The sequence below is a fragment of the Pogonomyrmex barbatus genome, unplaced genomic scaffold, assembly GCF_055798465.1.
Source record: "Pogonomyrmex barbatus isolate J1 unplaced genomic scaffold, ASM5579846v1 scaffold8, whole genome shotgun sequence".
Taxonomy (NCBI): Eukaryota; Metazoa; Arthropoda; class Insecta; order Hymenoptera; family Formicidae; genus Pogonomyrmex; species Pogonomyrmex barbatus.
Window position 1 is genome coordinate 5,217,002 of NW_028297182.1, and position 20,662 is coordinate 5,237,663.

At 38.4% G+C, this 20,662-nt stretch overlaps 1 long non-coding RNA gene across 1 annotated transcript; it reads right to left on the reverse strand.

The window, feature by feature from the left end:
• Positions 1-1,119: 1,119 nt before the first annotated feature.
• Positions 1,120-19,871, reverse strand: LOC148934728 (uncharacterized). Its single transcript, XR_016141073.1, has 3 exons — positions 19,510-19,871; positions 2,906-3,440; positions 1,120-2,619 (listed from the first exon to the last, which is right to left on the reverse strand). It is a non-coding gene; the product is annotated as an uncharacterized LOC148934728 (long non-coding RNA).
• Between the last annotated feature and the right edge of the window lie 791 nt (positions 19,872-20,662).

Genomic DNA, 20,662 nt, shown 5'->3' on the forward strand with positions numbered 1-20,662 from the left:
ATCAACAAACTCGTCCATAAAAGCAAACATCCATAATCATTCGTCTTGCTGTATATCTATTTCATAATATTATTCTAATTTCCTAAAAAACCGTAAATTTAAAAAAAACTTATAAACTTGTAAACTTATAAACTTAATTACTTAATAATCTTATTTCTTATTCTGTAATTAGATAATTAAATTTCTAAATTTTTTGTTTGTTTAAATTTTTATCTACAAAAATAATATTATTATCCTTGTCACAAATAGATTTGCTTTTCACTATGTATTACATAGTATTTCTAAAATTTAAAAACGGTTTTGACCAAACCTCAATTACTTATTATTAAAAGTTTTCGCGTGTAAAGATAAACCAGACTTTAGATTTCTTATCTCTCTTTAGATATCTTAAATTCAGAGTTTTCGTTGACGATCCATAGTGCAATCGTAAACGTTGTCGTCGACAACCGTCATTAAGGATCGATTGAACAAAGACGTGTCGGAATCCGATGGAATCGTTTTCCTTCCGACTCCGTTACGGAGTCGCCTAAACGAGGCAAGGGAAAGACGATGTGTTCGTCAAAGAGGAATAGGGACGGAGGAAGAGCGCAAAAAGGGAGGACGCGTAAAAAGAGCGTTTTTCATCCTCATGACACGGCTAGCGGTGGCTTGCTAGATTTTCGTCGCGCTGCAGCGCCCGTTTCGTATGGTTGGAAAGTAGAGAAAGACAAAAAGGAGAAGGCGGAGGGTTAGCGGAGGGGATACGAGTCCGACGAGAGTGCTCTTTAGAATTAGAGCAGAGCAAGGCCTCCGCTCCTCTCCTTCTCGGCCGCATTCTCTCTTCACCTCAACCGGCTTCCTCTTCTACTCTCCTCTTTTCTCCTCCTCTGCTCGATGAATCCGCGAGGCATCTCATCACGCAACATTACCCACCGAGCTCCGCGACTCCAGTTTCCCTTCTCCACTCTCCTTCGCCCGACATCCCTCTGCACCGCAACGTTCGCCCCCTGTGCCCGCCCACCCGCCCCAAGCCATCCCGCGGCCTCCGGTGGCAGCCCCTTGCATCCCGGCCACGCAACATTAAGCCCACTCCTTCGGATTCTCCGTCGGATTCTATGGAGTCTCCCCCGGGGAGACTGGTTCTTTTTTTTTTTTTTTTTTATTTTCAAACGTGAAGAACGTCGTCTATATATTGAACTTATGACGAGATTGCGATGACCTCTCGACACTCGACTTCGTACAGATCTAGTTGCGATAACAGAACTAAATATCGTGTGATATCGTTTCCACTATAGAAACAAAGATTTTCTCGAATGTATAATTCATTAACATCGAATTAAAAAAAACTGATTATAATGTCAGATCTTATCGAGAAATTACGACTTTCACATAATACAACCAAAATTCTACAGATATAAATTTTAATATTTAAAATCTCAATTTAAATTTCAGCTGAAACAATAACATCATGTATTACATCATGTATTACATATTTCTTAGATATAGATAAGAAAAGAATATTAATTATTGACTGACTCAATTGATAACATTTGCAATTAAAATTGAAAATTATAAAAAAAATAATTAGGAATTTTTAATTTCGATTAACAAAAAAAAAAAATAAAAATGAGAGTCTTGTATTTTATATTTATTTACTAAAAAAGAGATAATCATTATTCTTCGAATGACATAATTGATATTGATATTGATCTTAGACTTTTATCGCATCACTTATGTAATTTTTATATGTAATTTTTATATAAAACCTCAATGTCTGTATACCGTAAGAAAAGACATCACACATAGAAATATAGGATATATATGAGAGTTAAAACTGATAAAAGCAATAATATGATAATCCATATTTAAATATTTTACGATTTTCTGTATTTCCATTTTCTATTTTATCAGCGGAATATCGTCGAGGCAACGCAAGAGGCGGAGAATGTGGAGAAGTAGAAGCGCGGAAGAGGAGTCAGAGGAAGGGTCCCCTCGGAAGGGTGCCTAGGTATGAGGGAGGAGAGAGAAGAGAGCAACGCGAGGGGACGCGGAGGGTAGGAAAGAGGTCTCGTCTCCCTGTCTCTATTGATCCTCCGAGGAGGAGCCGCGCGCACCTCGTCTTCCATCTCGGTCGCAATTCCTCTCTACCACGAGAGAGAGAAGAGGCGGAGGGGAAGAGGGGAAGAGAGAATGAGAATGAGAGATGGGCAGAAAGAGAAGCGTCGTATACCGGTTGGCTGATACCATTCCGGAAAGCGCGGCAACAAAATGTAACGTCAGTTCTTTGTATCGTTTGCTCGTAACGTTTGCTTAAGATACGAAATGCTTTCATGTTGAGCTTTCTTACTGCCGACTATCTATCAATTAAGTATAACGAATTAATCTCACGTCCACATTCCTATTCCTCTTTTTCTTCGCTGTACAAAATGCACTACCCTCCGAAAAATCTAAGGCGGAAACACCGTCAACTTTAACTCACGTGTCTGTTACTCGAGGTTCACGTTTTTCAAAAGTTTCTACCGGAAACCGCGAGTAGTACTTTTCTTACTTGTGACGAAATCACGTCTTAATGCGGTGAGAGTAATATTGAAGAGGTAAAAGATACATCAGGTTGATACGAGTTTCGCATTCGCACGTAATCTGTAAATCGAAAAGCAGTCTATTCATCAAAGAGAAATAGTGGAAAAAAAATGTGAAAATTTTATGATAAAAATATAAATATATTTTAAATATAAAAAAAAACATATTGATCGGCAATATTATGAAAAATATTAAGTTATATTATGTGATATATAAATTTAAAAATAATTATAAAGCTAAAAATCATTATATATTTCTATTATTATCATAAAACATATTTTTCTGAAAATTATTTAAAAAAGAATATCTCCTATGTGCTTTTATGTCGTATTACGCATGTACTTACGCTCGCTGCACGTTGGCATCGTGAATGCGTTTCCCGTGTAGGGATGCCACGGTTACCATTGGCGCGATGTCAGTTACTATCTCTTCCCACTCTCTTACTCCTTTTCACCTCCCTATTCTCTTCACGCATAACTCGACCCATCGTTATCTCTGCCGAGGGGACTCCCCATTGGTCGATGATCTTCCCACTCGTCGCGATACTTCCCTCGCTCATCAGAGCCGTCCTCCTGCGCTCACACAAGTCCCCGTGCCGGCTTGACTCTTTGGAATAGCTAGTGTGCGTGCGTACAGACCATCCCGCAGCCGGGATTGGATCGAGGGGTGCATCCTCCGATTCTGGTTGGTCCAGCCGTAGGAGCATCTCTGCTCATCTCCGCAGTTGCGCGCGCTGCCACAATAATTCTGCTGTCTGTGTATCAGCGGGCACCCTGTTATCCAAAATGGAGTCTTTCCTTGACTTCAGAAATTATCGTGTTCTCCATCGCTTCTCTCGCACACAAAACGCGATTGTTGAAGTAACAAATAAGGAGAATATTCTGCAAAATAAATAAATTTATGTAATAATTTAGAAGAGCTATATGTCATGATAAATTTGCGATATTATATTATAATCGACTGAAGATAAATGTATCTATTAGAAGAACATATTTTCTATAGTTTAAAAATATAGTATTCTAGCGATCGAATATAAGGCGATAAAATTGTACAAATAATTGTGCTTGTAGAAGACAGGAGTTTCGAGCTACCAAAACTTCACCGCCGAACAAAATCGACATTCTCCTTTAACGTCGTCGGCACCGAGCTCGTCTCCCAGAATAGCAGAAACTGTTAGTCATACATCCTGTCGTACATCGCGCTATAACTGGGCGCCGTGACGGTCTAACGCCATTATGGCAGACACGCTAGAAGAGAAGCGGGAGGCGGTAGAGACACGGTCGAGAACAAGAAAGAGGGCGATATTACACGGTGAAATGACGAGGAAGAGGATGAAAGAGAGAGACTGCACCGGCAGAGTGGTCGTTGCAGCGGCAGTAACATGGTGCTGCATCTATTCATACACACCGTCGGCTTCACCAACGTCAACGGCATTGGCAGCGCAGCTTTGCGCGTATATCCAACGCGGAACATTGACGAGAGAGAAGAGGAAGAGAGAGAGAGACAAGGAGAAAGGGGAAGAGAGAGTGATAGAGAGAGAGAGAGAGAGAGAGAGAGAGAGTGGGAGAGAAAAAGAGAGAAAAAGAAAGAGAAATGAGAGACAGGCTTGGCAACAGTGGCCACTTCTCGGTCTTCCTTCTCCTTTTCCGTTCCTCGTTTCTCTCATTCGAGTTTCTCTCGTTCAGTCTTTCTCCGCGAAGGAACTCAAAGCCAGGGGCAGAGGAGAAGGAGAGGATGGAACTGGGGGAGGAGGAGGAGGAGAAGGAGGAGGAGCAGGAGGAGATGCAGTGACATCCACGAAGGGTGCGACCGAGCGAGATGGTATGATAATTGGAAAAGGAGGCGGAGGAGAGAGGCGCGGAGTCGGAGAGAACGGGGAGTCTGATGAGGAACAGAGGTAACGGAGTCCCCTCAGGAGGCAGAGGAGGAAGAGGAGGTGGAGGAGGACGTAGGGGCAGAGGGAGGTGGTTACCATGGCTACCAGAAACCGCAGTCGCCGCCACCGACGATGCGAGAGGTGTCACTGACTCCTGGCAAAGCTACCGCGCACCAACACGTACTGACTGTGTAAGCACATACGTAGCACTTACACAAACACGCACACGTATGTAAAACACACGTAGACCGTCGTACATGTACATGTAGCTACGGACAGGTATGTGGGAGGGCGGTGGGCCGCGTTACTACAAACACACATTGCGAGACACTGCTTGCGAAGTACCTTTCCGGTCTATCGCTGCTGCTAAGCCGACACTCCGCTCGTGACGAATTTCGTCTTTTACCCGCTGCCGTTTGACCTCAGGTTTAACATTCAGTCTGAGTCGTTAAGGATGTTGAGAGGAGAGCAATGCAATCGGTAACAACAGACTTTACACAGATATTCTGTGACATATTGAGAATTAGAAAATGTCTAATCTAAAAAAAAAAAGATACTTTATACGTATTATACAGAATGATGTATGATGTATAAAGGGATACGTATAATTTTATCATTTATTTAATAACATTTAATTGATAATTACATTGCGAGCTAGTATCATGTTAATATGTAAAATCATTAAAATCATTAATATAACAATTTTTTTATGGCATTTCAATATCAGCTCAAATTTATTTATATGTATTTGACTTTGAGATGAAATTTAAACTTCATTATATTTTGATTTATTATAAATTTATTTTCTCTTTTAAGTGTAGAGTTACGTGTCTTAAAAGTGTTTCGTTATTTGTTCACATACCTCTATTATTTTATCCCAAGAAAATTATAAACTGCAACCAATTTGAAAGAGGAAACGAAGTCATCAGATATTGCGACTCGTCGAGAATATGCGCAAGTTGCTGGGTGGCATTACTCGAAATGATATTTCTCAGAATTAATGAAAGAGACACATGAAAGGCGCGAGTAAGCGACCACCCACATTTTTTTAACAGATATAAACCTTTGTCACTGATTAAGAAAAAGCAACTTACAATTAAAATTAATAATCATTAAAAAATTAAAATCTGTATCATATTTGGCGCTGCTTTAACTTTCCAAATAATTCTTTAATTTTTTAAATTGTATTATACATATACCTATATATTGTACACTCTGTGGACCAATCTATAATAGAAAACTATTCATATTTATGGTATAACAAAATGGTACAACATGGTTATGGTATAACAAAAGAGGGTGAGAAAGAGGATATTTAAATAAAACTACAATTTTAATGTACGATTTATATTTTTGTTTTTAGATGTCGAGTCATGCGTAAATGTGTATAAAGCTTATGTGAAATATATTTCTTCTTTAAGATGTAACTTGTACAATTTATCGGACAAGTTGCATTAGTGGATATCAGCATTCTCCCTTCAGGAAGATCGACGTGACTTAAAAAGGCCATTAAAAGTACAAACGCGGCAGGAAACAAAAGATTCGTCTCTCTTAACTATGGTCACTCGTTCCATTCTTCTTTCGCTCTCCTTTCCTACTGTTTCTCTCTCTCTTTCTTTTTCTCCATCTTTCTCCCGTGTTCTCTCAACGGGACGAAAATTAAATTAAGGCTTCCGAAAATAAACCTGGGGACATTCAATTGTTTCTCGCGGGGCTGAAACGACACGCGGCAACGACGGTGACCAAGCGACGGTGTCGAACATCGTAAAAGATGAGAAACGATCTTAGCAAAATGGCCGACCTGGCGATGCCTCGAACACGATTGTACTCAACCTAATGGCGATCATGGCAAGTAAGGGCAGTTAGGAGAATTGGACGACGTCGTTCAACACCAAAAATCCGCACAGTCTGTTATAAGAGAGAAAAAGATCGAGAAGAAAAGACCACAGGTCCAATGGGAGGAACCTGACAGGTGGACTTTCAACCGATTCGCCTCCAGCTGCAAAATTTCTTCGAAGGCGGTTATAATGGTCGACATTCACCTTTTAAAATCTTTTTTCACCGTCATTATTGACGCTAATTAGAATCACCGTAAAGATTTGTTACATTGTTATACATTGTACAAAACAAAACTTCTATTGTATTCATAAAAATATGTTAAATAAAATATAATTATCATCAACAATTAAAATAAATCATCATCATCATCATCAATAATTAAATAAAAAAGAATTGAGCTGCCTGTATTGTAGCTCGTAAACATAATGTTTAATTCTAAAAAGGGTTCGGTAAATGTCGTTGATGGTATCTCTACGTGAACTTACATTTATTCATTCATTCGTGGCATCACGTTTGTGACGCGAAACGGTCTTATTGTACGCGCACGGCGCAGGAGGGAACTTATGTAATCTCGTCGACAGGAAAAGGCAGCGGGAAACGAAAAAGGGGATGGCGCTACGCCACTGCGGCGATGCTCTTTCCACGTCTTCGTCGCTTATCGCGTGTACAGTCCGATTCGCCTCGCGGTCTCCATGGAAACCCGCGGAAAAACCTATCGATTCTCTCTTTGGACTCCTCTGAAAGAGAACTCTTTCAAGAATCCCTCGGTCCCTTTCCGCTCCTCTCTTATCCTCGCCGGATCTCTCTCGTCTTCACCAAGGAGAAGCTTTTTCCTCTTCCACAGGCTTACTTGCGACTCCCGTGCGTCTTTCGCGAGCAGTAGAGAGGCGGAAGAAGCGAGAAGAAAAGGAAAAAGAAGAAGAAGAAGAGGAGTAGAGAGAAACGGAGCGCGGCAGCGCCGTTAAAAGAGGTTTATTTCGCTAATAAGACTGGACCTGTGCCGTGCTTATTGAAACAATAAAGAATCACCCTCGCAGGTGGAGCGAAGAAACCCTCAAGATGGCGTTCCTGCCTGGTCACGCCAAGTGGATACGCCAAGAATACGTGCACTGGGTGCAGAGTGTCGGCTGATCAACTCTCGATGGATTTATCGTTGTGATATTGCGGTCCTCTCTTACCTTTCTTTCCCTTCTCTCGATACTCACATCGTCGTTTCCCACAATCTACTTCTACAATCCTCCAATTGACGTCCCCATGTTAGAAACAAAAGCTTAATGGAAATAGATATACAAATATGTAGATATACAAATATAATTGGCAATAAATAATGTGAAAGAAGTATAAAATTTATCATACGTGTTATAATTGCATTATACAGAATTTTTGCTATTCTCAAATCGAATATGATACGTACATACGTGAAAGTTAAAAATCGCTCAAAATTATATTAATTTATTAATAAATTATATGTAATTATATCTTTTTTATATTTTACATGAGTAATATCTTTTTCCAAAAATTAACAGATTAAACATAACAAGTATACCATTTACAAATTTATATTATATTCGCGATATTTGAGTACTTCACAGAAAAAGATTTATTGATTATCGGTTGCTCTATTTTTCCTTGACGGCGACGATAGTTTTATTTTTATATTTATTTTTTTATTTCTCTTTCATTGTACTCATAGGTTTGAGGTAGATTAAATATTAGATATCCAATTTTTTAATATTGGATATAATTATTGAACTTTTTTGGTGAAAGTTTTTCTACATATCGTGAAGTCACTTTTTCTACATATCGTATCAAAACATTTGCGGTACCGTAAAACAATAAATTAATTTCTACAGCTATAACTCTATCAATGTACACAATTATACGGTGAAAGTTTTGCTTACTTTGAAACAACTTTGAAGCTTTTACACTGACGAGTTACACATCGGGATATCGCGCGAGATATGTTCGGAGGATGGTGTGTCTGGTTGAGAATCGATAGAGCTCCTGCCGAGACTACCCCGCGAGACACGAATTCCCGGATTCTATGTCGCCACCCCTAAAAACCCCATCTACTGAGCGTACCCCCCTCGATCCACTCCTTCGGTGCTTCTCGAGGCACCGTATTACCTCTGGACGAGAGGACTCCGAGCACGGAAAGAGAGGACGGCCGAGGAAACGGAGCAGAGATATAAAGACTCGAGCGAGTTAAAGCGAGACAGGAGGAGAAACGAGGGCGAGAGAAGGTAGGGCAACAGCATGGGACGAGAGGGGAGAAGGAAAGGGCTGGAGAGCAACGAGGGCCGAGCACAATGGACCGCCTCGGAGATTCGGAAATGTCGAGACCCACGACCCTGAATGGGAGACGGATGAGGACCTTGCCCCAGCTGGATCGCAGGACAATGCATCCTGGAAGACGAATGTTAACGCTGGCGATAACGTGGTTTAATGCAGGAATGGATGGTTTCTCGGGTCTCTCCTGTCAGTATCCGAGCCTCCTATCGTTGCGACTGTCGCTGAACTTCCATTCATTAGGGGTAGTCTTGCTGAAACGTTCGCTCGCAATGTGCCACAATGAAATAAATTTTTAAGGAAAAATTCAATAATTACAGATGTAAATGAAAAATATATCGTATTTAAAGGACGAATACATAATACTTTATCAGTTAATATTTAATAAATAAGGCCTTATAAAAGTTCGTTAATATATACAATAATTAAAAAGTTTAGATTTTAAACAAATAAGAAATTATCGCTCAATGGCTATCATGCTAAAGGTTAAAAATAATGCTTGATGCGAAGACACGTAATAGCGTAATTTGTCATAAAGGGATACCACCCTTATTTGATTTCTTATTTTATCGTCACGGCCGAGCGTATCGTGGGTGGTCATTATTTGATAATGTGTTTGAATAAGTGTCATCATTTCGTAAAAAGCTGATGAGTCTCCACACGGTTTCTCCATACGGCACGTGTAACAACGCCCTAATAAACTTACCGAACTCAAAATTTACGACATATAATTGTGCATAATAGTAGTGTATTACTAACCAACCTCGTACCTTTAATTCTATCCGATGTACGGTAAATACGGAGCATGACAATTACATGATCATTATACATAATCAACACGGCTATTATATATATTATTGAACAGTCGATTTCGATCTTCAATTGTTTAATTTAATTTTTAGTATTTTATATATAGCATAGAAAAAATTCATATCAATTTTCATCCTTTTTTTACTGTAAATTAAAATGTATATTGCAAAATTTTCATATTTTTATAAAAAACATTATAAACCGCGTAAATTCAAATTAATAAAACTATCGTGTCAGATTATAAAATACACATTTATTCCGAACTTTCTAAAATGGAGATTTACCTATTATACAAATTTTTAATGGCTAAATCGGTGACATAAAGGCCACTTAAATACGCCGGCCACGTACAAAATAATTTTTTCGTACTTTTACACTCTATCGTGGTCGAAGGTACTTGGGCTTAAGACGTAACTTATATCTGATAGGCTCTAAGTCTTCCGAAATTACCTTCGGCCTCTATCGACCCTTAAATTCACGATTCACGATTCGAGGCGCCTCTCGGCAATCTCGGTGCGGGCATATGCCGCGATATTATAGGGCGAAAACGGTAAATGGCTCTAATAATGCGAAATCTCGGCGGCCATAAATACGAGCGGGCAATATATCGGGCCGGTGATCTCGGTGGCATGTCCAGTAGCTGCGTTGCCGTGTCTCACGGTGTTGATACCGGAGTGTGCCCTACACGATATCCGCGTGAGTACCGCGAGTACTCACGGCAAGTATGTGCACCGCTTATCATACTGCTTGTGAGTGACCGGTATATGGCCTTCCTGCTCTTTATTACGATTACGGCGTTAGTGACGATCGAGTATCCGAACGAAATATTGCAAATTCAATCAATCGACATTTTCTTAAAAAAAATCCACCTTTCCATCTTTCTTTAATTACGAGCTATTACGATATCTGCGTTGATATCTGCGTAATTAAACATTTCTGTTAAGTTTTAGGTTAATTAAGTAATCTTTTAAGATTTTATTGATTATCACTTGCTAAACACTTTCTGTATATTTATTGGATTTCCGACATTTATTTACATAACCCACCAATAACTTTCTCAACAAATATGAAAATATTTAAAGAAAACTATTTATTAATTATTATGATATAATTCCAATGTTTAACATAGACAAACATATTAGTATTCCGGAGACTATGACAAAGCGAGATTCTTTACGTCGAGAATAAAAAAATGAATATATTAACTAGGTTTGATGGTAGATAGGCAAAAAGGCGGAAGGAGAGCGTAAGGTAGATACACGACAGGAAGAAGTCGCGTGTCCGTCGCGCGTACAATCACGCGTAACTCACACGCCTTCGAGAACCTTTGACAAGACGTTATGACGCGTCAGCGCGTAATCATCAAGGGTGGCAAAGTAACCCCCGCGTTTCGCCTGTATTTCGTTTAAAACATTACTCATCTCCGTTAAAAAAAACATTTTCTTAGAAAGAGATTGATATTATAGAAGTGTTTTTTTTGTAGGAGACACAATTTCAATATTTATAAAGAAACATGTTGGACAAACCGGAAATATATCTTTCAATATAAAAATAAATAATATTTCTTAATAACAATAAGATATTTTTGATTATCTATTTAAAAAAAAAATTAAAATGATAAAATTTTGACAATTTCAATATGTTAATGAACTTTTCATATAAAAAAATAGAAGAGATAGAATTAACGTATGTCATACGAACGTATGATTTATAATAAGTATTCGATCCAATATTGAATATACTTTTAAATTTTCATTTTATATAAAAGAATAGAGCAGATTCCAAGCTTACTATATCTAATTACTCATAGAAATCAGTTATTCCTCGAAAAGATTCATGATGTAGAATCATATTCAACAACGGACTAAGGCCAGTTAATAACAATTCGCATTAACATCGCAAATGATATTTGACGACTAGGTCGGACCACATGAAATGTTAATTTGTCAGTCCGTTTGTTTTGTAAATCGTATACGCGATGCCATAAATAACGATGTTAAACGCGAAGTTATTTACGAGCGGTTTGCCAATATTCCTCTTCGTGAGGCACAGCCGGCTGTTGCGTGTCAAGGCAATTCTTTCCGCGGCCGTGGTAAAAGTACCTCGTGTACCCGCGTACGTTCTTTTGTGCACACCCCCCTCGAAGACAATCTCGGCGTCTCCGGCGGGAATGGCGTGTCGCGGTGGACATCACTTGGGGGTTGAGGGGGAAGGCTGTAGCGTGTCCGGTATCTCGTCGTGGGATCACAAGAGACATTTCGTCCCTTCTCACTCTACCCCTCGCCGAGAACTCGGTTCAGCTCCCACAAATGACCATCGCGACCAGTAGGCGCTACGAAGGTTCAACACGAAGTCAACCCCTACTGCTACCCCATCACCCCCTCTACTCTTCCCGGTCACTCGCCTCTGTATCTTCCAGCCACGTAATGCCACGTTCATGCAGATGGTACGATAAACGGATTCATTATGATTGAACGGAAAAGAAGAGAAACTATTCTCCTAATGTATCGAATGAATATTAACTTTAAGCTATTTAGATTGATATATATATATATATATATATATCGCAGTTCTGTTAATAAATGCAACATTACGAACTGAAGGGAATTAGAAAATGCGAGTTATAAACTGATATCTGGATTGACTCATTCCTATTAATATTTGTGCGATCCTGCTAATTCTACTCATCAGAGGAAAGAAATTACATTATATAGCTAATAAAAGAGGACTTTGAATAAGCTGTGAGACGTAGTATTTAACGTAAAATTCTATCAAGTTATGATTTGTGCAAACAGGTTATTGTAAAAGTCAATAAAACTTCAGAAACTCATAGGTATCGAGTTTTTGAGAGGTAATGGAAGCAAAAGAAAGAAAAGCAAGAAAACCGAGATGTAAGGAGAAGACTTTAACAAAGGACGCTCGTGGTACGAGATGTTATGTCTGAGACCCCTGAGGTTCTCCGGTTCGATTACGTTCCGATACCTAAACAGCATTGACAAACACATTCTGCATGCTCCATTTTGTCAGCTGAGTAACCAGTCACTTGCTCAATGTAAAGCAAATTCAATATCGCGCCTGTATCTCGCATGACAAAATACGAAACATTGATTTTAGCGTATTAACGCCTTCTATACACATATGTATGATTTCTTTTCATGTTCTTGTATTATAATTATAAATATCATTTATGAATTGATGTGTTAAGTCTTACTTTGCATTTAACAATTTTCGTTCATAAATCTAAATAATGCGAAAGTATAAATTAAATTATTGTCACGTTTATAATAATTTGCCATTGATATCGCAATCATATAACATATTATTGCTTTATATATTTTGAACTATTTTGCATAAATATATATGCGTGTTAAGACATATTCATTATTTTATAAAATACAAAAAATAATTATTATAAAAAATAATACAGAATATTATATGAAGTAAAGAAACCGACGATAAGTGGCATCTATTAGAACTGGAGTGAATTAATCAGTTATTTTACGATAACCTTTTACATTATAATCAGTTTCAATAACAAACAAAATTTATTAATTATGTCTACTTCAATATTTTGAATTTTATATTCTACTTTATATGTATAAGAAATAAGTAAAATAAAAATTAAGATAGTTACTATGCTGAAAAATTCCGTCGATATATTATCTACTTTGTTCGAAACTTATTGAAACAATATCATATATAATTATAAAAGTTTTGAGACAAAATTGACTTCCAAAATATTAAATAGTTTTGCATCAGTTAATTATTTATTTAAAAAAAAATTATCAATTATAGCATTATTTTTAAATTTCTTATTGCCCTAGATACATTACCAGTACTTCTTGGAGATACGTTTTTAATGACTGGAGAAGTGTTATGTATTTTTTTCATTTATCATTTCATATGTATAAATAAATACCAATGTAATTCTTCACTCTATATATATATATATATATATATATATATACATATATATATATATATATATATATATATATATATATAAATGAAATGTTACAATATGAAAAAAATGAAAATGAAAAATTTGCAGAGAATTGTGATGTAATTAACGTTAAATAATGAAATTATTCTATTTAAGCACGAGAATTAACATATGTTAAATATTCTGTACCTACATAAAGATAATGTAATTTGAATAGATATAATTAATCGTTTGCATATCAGATGTTGAAACTGTCCGAGATTAAACTAAATTTCTCGCTTGATCGATCGAGAAAATTACTACTATAACGGGCGATCTGTTCGACACGCGCAGCGCAGCGAACTGATCTATCGACGCGACGCGCGCCACCTGAAGTTGCCGCTTGTCGCCATCTCGCGACGCAGTCGGCAGTGACGCGCGCGCTCGACAGTCAACTGCATACAGTGATGCCAACGCGATGCAGGGCCAATTGCAGAACCTACGCGGTGTCGCGTCGTAAACAACGATTCGTATTGGTGAACGGTTTCTTCCCCGAATTTGACGTGGACTCGGCCGACGGTAGTGCACGACCGTTCCTCGTGACCCCTCTGACCGCCGGAAGTGAGCTCCGAGCGCGTCGCTGCCGCGCGAGGACACCTGCGCTACGTAATTTCCGCAGGAGCTCTGTCAAGTAGTGCGTGTCAGTGCGCGAGTTGGCAAGCATTGGTCGTCCGAGTATAGTAGGTCTGCCATTTTCCGTATATTGTACGGTGATAGGAAGCGAGATAAAGAGATAGAGGGAACGAGAGAGAGAAAGAGAGAGAAAGAGAAAAAAAGAAACCAAAGAGAAAAAGAGCACAAGCGAGAGCGGGCACTCCGCGGCCGGAGGGAAGGGGGGGATAATTCAAGGAAGATCCGGAATTTTCGCGCTGCAAGAGAGACAAATTGTTCTATACGTGGACGCGGCGAGGGAAAGGGCAAGGTTCCCTTTCCGCGTGATCATCGTCGAGTCCCGACATCCCGACGTGACGTCAGTATCGTCGTCCTTTTCCTCGTCCTCGTCGTCGTCGTCGTCGTCGTCGTCGTCGTCGTCGTCGTCGACGAGTCTACGCCCGGTCGCAGGTGAGGAGCGCAAGGTGGAGGCCCACGACGCGGGGGTGAGCGTTCGAAACTGGACCGACGATCAAGGTTAGTGCATATCTTTTCTCTCGGCGACGGGGGCCAATGTGCGGAGCGAAGCGCGGAATTTGAGTCGCGCGCCGCGATTCTTCCGGAGTCCGCGAGATTTTTCGTGTCCGCTAACGGTACATGGTGTAGCGTGCATCGGGCTTTGGTTGCGTCACTGTCTCAAATAAATCTCAAATAAATGATAATTCATTTATTTTAAAAATAAGGTCTACACTACGTATTTTTGTCTTCGCACTTGTGTTAATTTCAATGTTATTTCATCTGGAATGTTGCGTGATTGAAACATAGGTACGTAAAGTCTGTTTTTTTTTTTTTTTACTCCTATAAGGTAAATAAAGTGTAAATGAAGTAATTACGGGTCGCAAACTGTATTGAATTTACGTATCGCACGACATACGGAGTTTAATTTTGCATTATACATAACGTTTTGCGTTGCCCTGGTCGCGGTTGAGGCCAATCGGGATTTCTTTTATGCATGTGCGTCCCCTTGTGCGTTTGTAACACAATTGGCGTACGGTCACAGGTTGCAATATGCATTTTCACGCGCGTTCTACTCTCTCGCGTCATACACCTCGCGGAATCGCGAATATTATCGTCGATCGGCCGCGATAAAAAGGAAGGAAGAAAAATGTCCCGTGCCGGTAAAAATCCACGCGAACCGTAACGCTGCTTTCAAGTATCACGAAAGATGTTTGCCGTACGATTATGCACAAAACGACCCACTTGCCACCGTTCGTTTTCACGGCGCACGGCAAGAAAAGGCATGCATAAGAGAGGCCTCGTTGCCGGCAACCTTGATCGATTCCGTGAAGGAATCACGATCAGAAATGGGAAGATGAGTACCAAGTTCGCGGGCACAAACGCGTCACATGTGCATCTGCAATCGCGAATCACACGTGTGAATCTCATTATATACCCGGGGGGGGGGGGGGGCCGGAAGTGTCTTTCAATTAAACGCGTTGCTTTCACCTCACCACGTTCGTGCGATTGTGCTCTTATCGCGAGGTCTTCGTCATCCTTGTTTTCCTTTCTGCACCGTAAGAATGCGAAACATTGATATCTCGACGATACGTATGTGTTTCCGTACGAAATTGTCAAGTAGCGATATATTACTCGACGGTATACTATTAAAATATTACGTATAGTAATTTCGCTCGCTCGAGTTACAGTAATTTGAAGTAATATCCATGACACACGCGTTATCGCGCTTATGTTATTTCACGCTACAGTTTCTTACAAAATTGCTGGGTGTTAAACGATAAATAATTACACTTGATTAATACCCCCCATTTGTATGAACAGGCGTTAATTTCGACTCGTAACTCGTATTAAACTTATGTATTAAAATTGTTCGTTGTCGTTGAAATGATATCTTGACGATGATAAATGATAATAATGATAATGATAATACGTGGGATATCTAAAGTATCACGTATCTTTTCCTTCTCGATCTCTCGGGGCTAATTTGTTCTTCAATTGCTTTTGTTTTAACGAAAATTGATCGCGACAAACCGCTTTCGGCGCGCTTGTTGATCTCGCGAATTACCTGCAACCGCGCGAACGGAGGCTCGAATGTTTTTGCTCGATCAGCTGAGCGTCCGCGCATACCTCCCGCCGATTTATTAAGCGAAGAACGCTGAGCGTTTACGCGTTTTGCTAGCCGACATCAAGGGAGTCTTTACAACTACTCGTGAACGAGAAATTTCTTCTTAACAAGGATGTTGTGACGGATGACCACGAGACTCAGGGCCGTTGGCCACGAATAAAGATCATTTTTGTATTGACATTGAAATTGCAGCATAAACGACCAGTCTGTCCATTGAAAACGATTCTCTTTTGATCGCAAAAAAATGATAAATAATAAATCAAGTGATATAAATCAGTCATTGTAATAATTGAAAATCACGATATTAATTTTTTTTTTTATTTAGTTTCCCTTCTGTATTTTGACGTTATCATGAATGTAATTAAGATTTTTCTAAATAAAATTCATTTTACAGAAAATGTCTTCTACCAAAATAAAAATACGACGAAACCCGTTTTACTAAAAACTTTGTTGAGGATACAAAGTCATAATATATTGGAAATTTAAATTTTATATAACTATTAAAATTCGATATTTTTGTTTTTGAAGATTGAGTTTTAAGATTGGGGGAATTTAACTTTTAAAAATAACTTATCGATTTTTTTTCATCTGTTTGCAAGTTGTTTGTAAGTTTAATATATCGAAGCTATCGTGAGAACTCCGATGTACCTTTTGGCGAGTTTGAGCAATTAACTCGCGGTAATAGGATAACGCTACGTTCCGTGTAATTGTAACAAAAAACATTCTGCAAGAACTCGCGAATATCGCGAATCGCGCGACCGAGCGCGCATCTCCGCATTCTTAAGGCGATATTTACATTGATAATCTTTTTCTCACGGGGGGAAATCTTATCTTACCCTGCCTTCGCTATGACGTCGTAATTACCCGCATGAGCATTAAATCTCGCTCACCGATGCTTTATCAGAATGCTAATTGTGTTATTAATTCTTTGTGTCAATTTCCGTCGTTTTTTTTTTTTGTCTTTTTTCAATTTTCTCGCGCGAAGATTTCGCATTAATCACTTGATGCCTTGTTTTAAATGATCGTATTTCTTGGCTCGAAAACATGACTTTCCGACTGATGGAAATTTAATTTGTTTCGAATGTGCAAATCTGATACGCTCGCCTTCATATAAGATATATTATCGCGTTATTTCTATTAATATTAATGGAAGTTAGATGTGATTAAACGTATTCTCTATCTCGTAAAGCTCGACATATGATCAAATTGCATTCAAATTGACATTAATTAATGGAATTGGTCTATATATATATATATATATATATATATAGAAAATCCATTTTTCTTAATATTGAATTTTATCGTCACGCTGGTGTTGTACAAGGATTGTTTCGTGATATTGCGAAACGAAAGTTACGAGTTAAGGGAGTCGGCCAGGTTGAACCAGCTCGAGGGACTTCCAGCTAGAAGAGTAACTTGTAATCTTTGTTTCGCAGCCCCTCAATGTGCAACTTCGTCCTTGGCAAATCTTAAACGCCGCTGTTTCCGTTCGCTTCAGGCAACGATCATTCACAATCTCTCTCATTGATTCATCCTAAGTTTAACTTCACTCTGTCTACAAACAGAAAAATTTCTAATCGTGTAACGTTTCGAAATTTCTTTCTATTTTTTTTTTTTAAATCCAAATGATTGGTCACTTTTATATTCATTAAAAAGTAATCTATCTTTTAATGCTTTTTAATGTTGTACATAAAAATTCAATTAAAAATGTGACATTTTATCGCGTGAATTGTTTTATCCACGGTAGCCAATATTATTTTTAAATGCATACACTGCATTTTTTTTGTGTCACGCAAAACAACGAGATTGACATTGCGTACGTAATAAAAATATATGCATATGTACGAAAATCATTGTGCAAACGCGATCTTTTCTCTTTGTGCCATTTCCCCACAATTATTTTTTCTGATTCAGCAGCACGGTTGTTGAACGTAAATTGCGGGTGTGTCGTCGCACAATCCACAAACCGCAAACTCTCGGTAACACCACTAGTGACCGATTTCGCATAATTAGACAGACAAGATTACTTCCCTCGGCTGATTTAATTTATGAATGTCTGTGCCATTAGATACTACGCGTTACTTTGAAATAAAAAAAGAAATGTTTTAAATATCAAATTTAACAAATCAAGTTTTCAACGATTATGCATTTATTTAAAATTTATTTTTATTCGTATTCTACTATTATATAGTAAAATTTAATAAGAAAATTTTTGTACAATGTATTTTCTTTTATACCGTCCTTAATTGGGACCGACTCTATATAATAAGCGTTTATGCTTTTAAGTGAGATTCAAAGCCTTTTTATAAAACAAACTTGGTAATATAATTAGTTTGGACTACAATTTATAAGGCCAGTTAATTAAAGCATCTGGAAGTTGTTCGCAAAGTAATTATGGAAATAGTGTATATCATGAACAAACCAAACCAACTTTTATTTTATTTATTTTTTTTATTTAGAAAAACAAAAATTAAACAATATGTTATACCGTTTGAAAAAAAAAATAACGGAATATGTTTTTTATATCAGTTCTGTATTTTTTTTATTTCTCTCATTTTCGTTTCTCTAATTATATAAGATCGATTATACATCGGCTAAAGAATAGGCTAACGAATGTTTCGAGATAATGCTTGGATCCCTTCCAGAGAGCTAAACAGCTTCTCGCTCCGTTATAACTCACGATTTAAAACTCATAAGACGTGCGCTCGCGGCTCTTTTTACGAGTCTCCGTGGCCACGGCGCCGCCTCTATTCCCATGGAAAGTTTGTACGTGAAGACCCATGCGTCCCCTTAAGTATCCTTCGGGAATAATATCACGTCATAAACAAAGTACAGGCCCTTTCTTAAGTCTCATTACTTAGTTTTAATGCCATATGACTACACGTCTCGGAATAACGTCGTAACGCGAAGATGAAATAACGATTGTTTCTGAAATTTTTCGCCAAAGTTGTCCTATCCGAATACGGTCGTACGTTAGTATAAAGTACTAAGAATTAAGTAAAGTTAAAAAATTATAACTTTCAGTATTTCCATTCTAATACCTTTAAGTGATATAAAAATATTATGCCTCAAGTTTTTTCTAGCGACACACGTAACACGCAAATAAATCAGTTAAAATTGTGCTCACTTGCTTACTTTCAGTTTTTTTATATCTTTATTATTCTAGTTATCACAAAAACTAAATTTATATTTAGTATTTTATATCCGCGATGCGAACTGTTAATAGTTTTCGTGGAATCATCATTTAGATTTGACTTTCGCCCCCAAGATAATCGAGTTTCGTGGAGCCTCGTGGACAATATTTGTTTCGTGATGATACGGACGACGTCATTCGATATACGTTAGACGACACATAAAAGTCACGTCACGGTCGTTGGCGTGCCTTTTCGCCGAGTTGACAGTTATTGCGTTGTCCCTTACTTGGTTAGGAAGGTCTGTCGTCCGTCCGGCGTTAGTCCAGCCAGATACCCGACATCATGCCCACAACCACGCACTATCGCCCGTCTTGGCTGGAAACACTGGCGTATCTGTACGAATACTTATCTGCCTCTTGTGCGTGCACGCGTGTAGGCACGCGGTTCGCAGAGACACGGCGGGTCAACGGCTCCAACCGCTTGTGTGTCGGGGAAACCGATAAGAGCCGAGTAACGCGCGCTCGGAACGAAACTTCGCGTCACGTGTCACGACGGACGTATCGTCCATGACATTCGCAGCCCCCTCCCCCTCTCTTCCTGCCGCATTGAGTCGCATATCTGAGAAATCGACTATCCGAGAACTTCATTTCGAAGTCTTCCCCGATTCTCGGCCGCTTCCGATTTTTTTTATTAAAGTTTGTCGTTCTATTATATTACCTGAATCCTGATGATAACGTTCTTGATAGATTTTTGTATTAAATATACATTTTAATATAATAATGTCAAAAATATCTTTTTATTTTCTATCGCATTTTCTACAATTTTTTCTTTTTACAGGAATACCTCAATAATCGAGATTTTAGAAAATATTATACTCGATATGTTATATCCAAAGAATTTTTAAAGTCATTAATTTAGAATTAAATTTTATAAAGAGTCTTTTATCTTCTATTAAGAAGATATATATCCTCTAATATCTTATAAGCGGTGAAAAAAAAAAACACAAGTAACGTTATCGTGACGAAGAGAGAATGAGAATGTCTCCTATTAAAGCTTAATTAAAAAAAAATGAGGAAAGATTTTGTGCTTGATATAGTGATAATATAGCTATTATATTACGACGCCCTTACGCGAGATGGAAATTTCAGTTTCACGACGAATATACGTGTCTTGCAATTTATCACGTTTACCGTGATCTATATTTATCGCGGATCTCGAGTTCATATTTTCCGAGCGGATATATAGCTTGCTCGTTTTCCATCTCTTTTTCTCCTCTTTTTTTTTTTTTTTTTATATATGGGCCGTAATGATGCCGTGGAGCACTGCGCCAAGATTTCTCACGTGTCATTGGAGCGCTGCATCCTATGGAACGACGATAAAATGATAAACCTTTGCTCCCTCATGCGTTACTTCAACTACGATGCCAGCGTAATGCACTT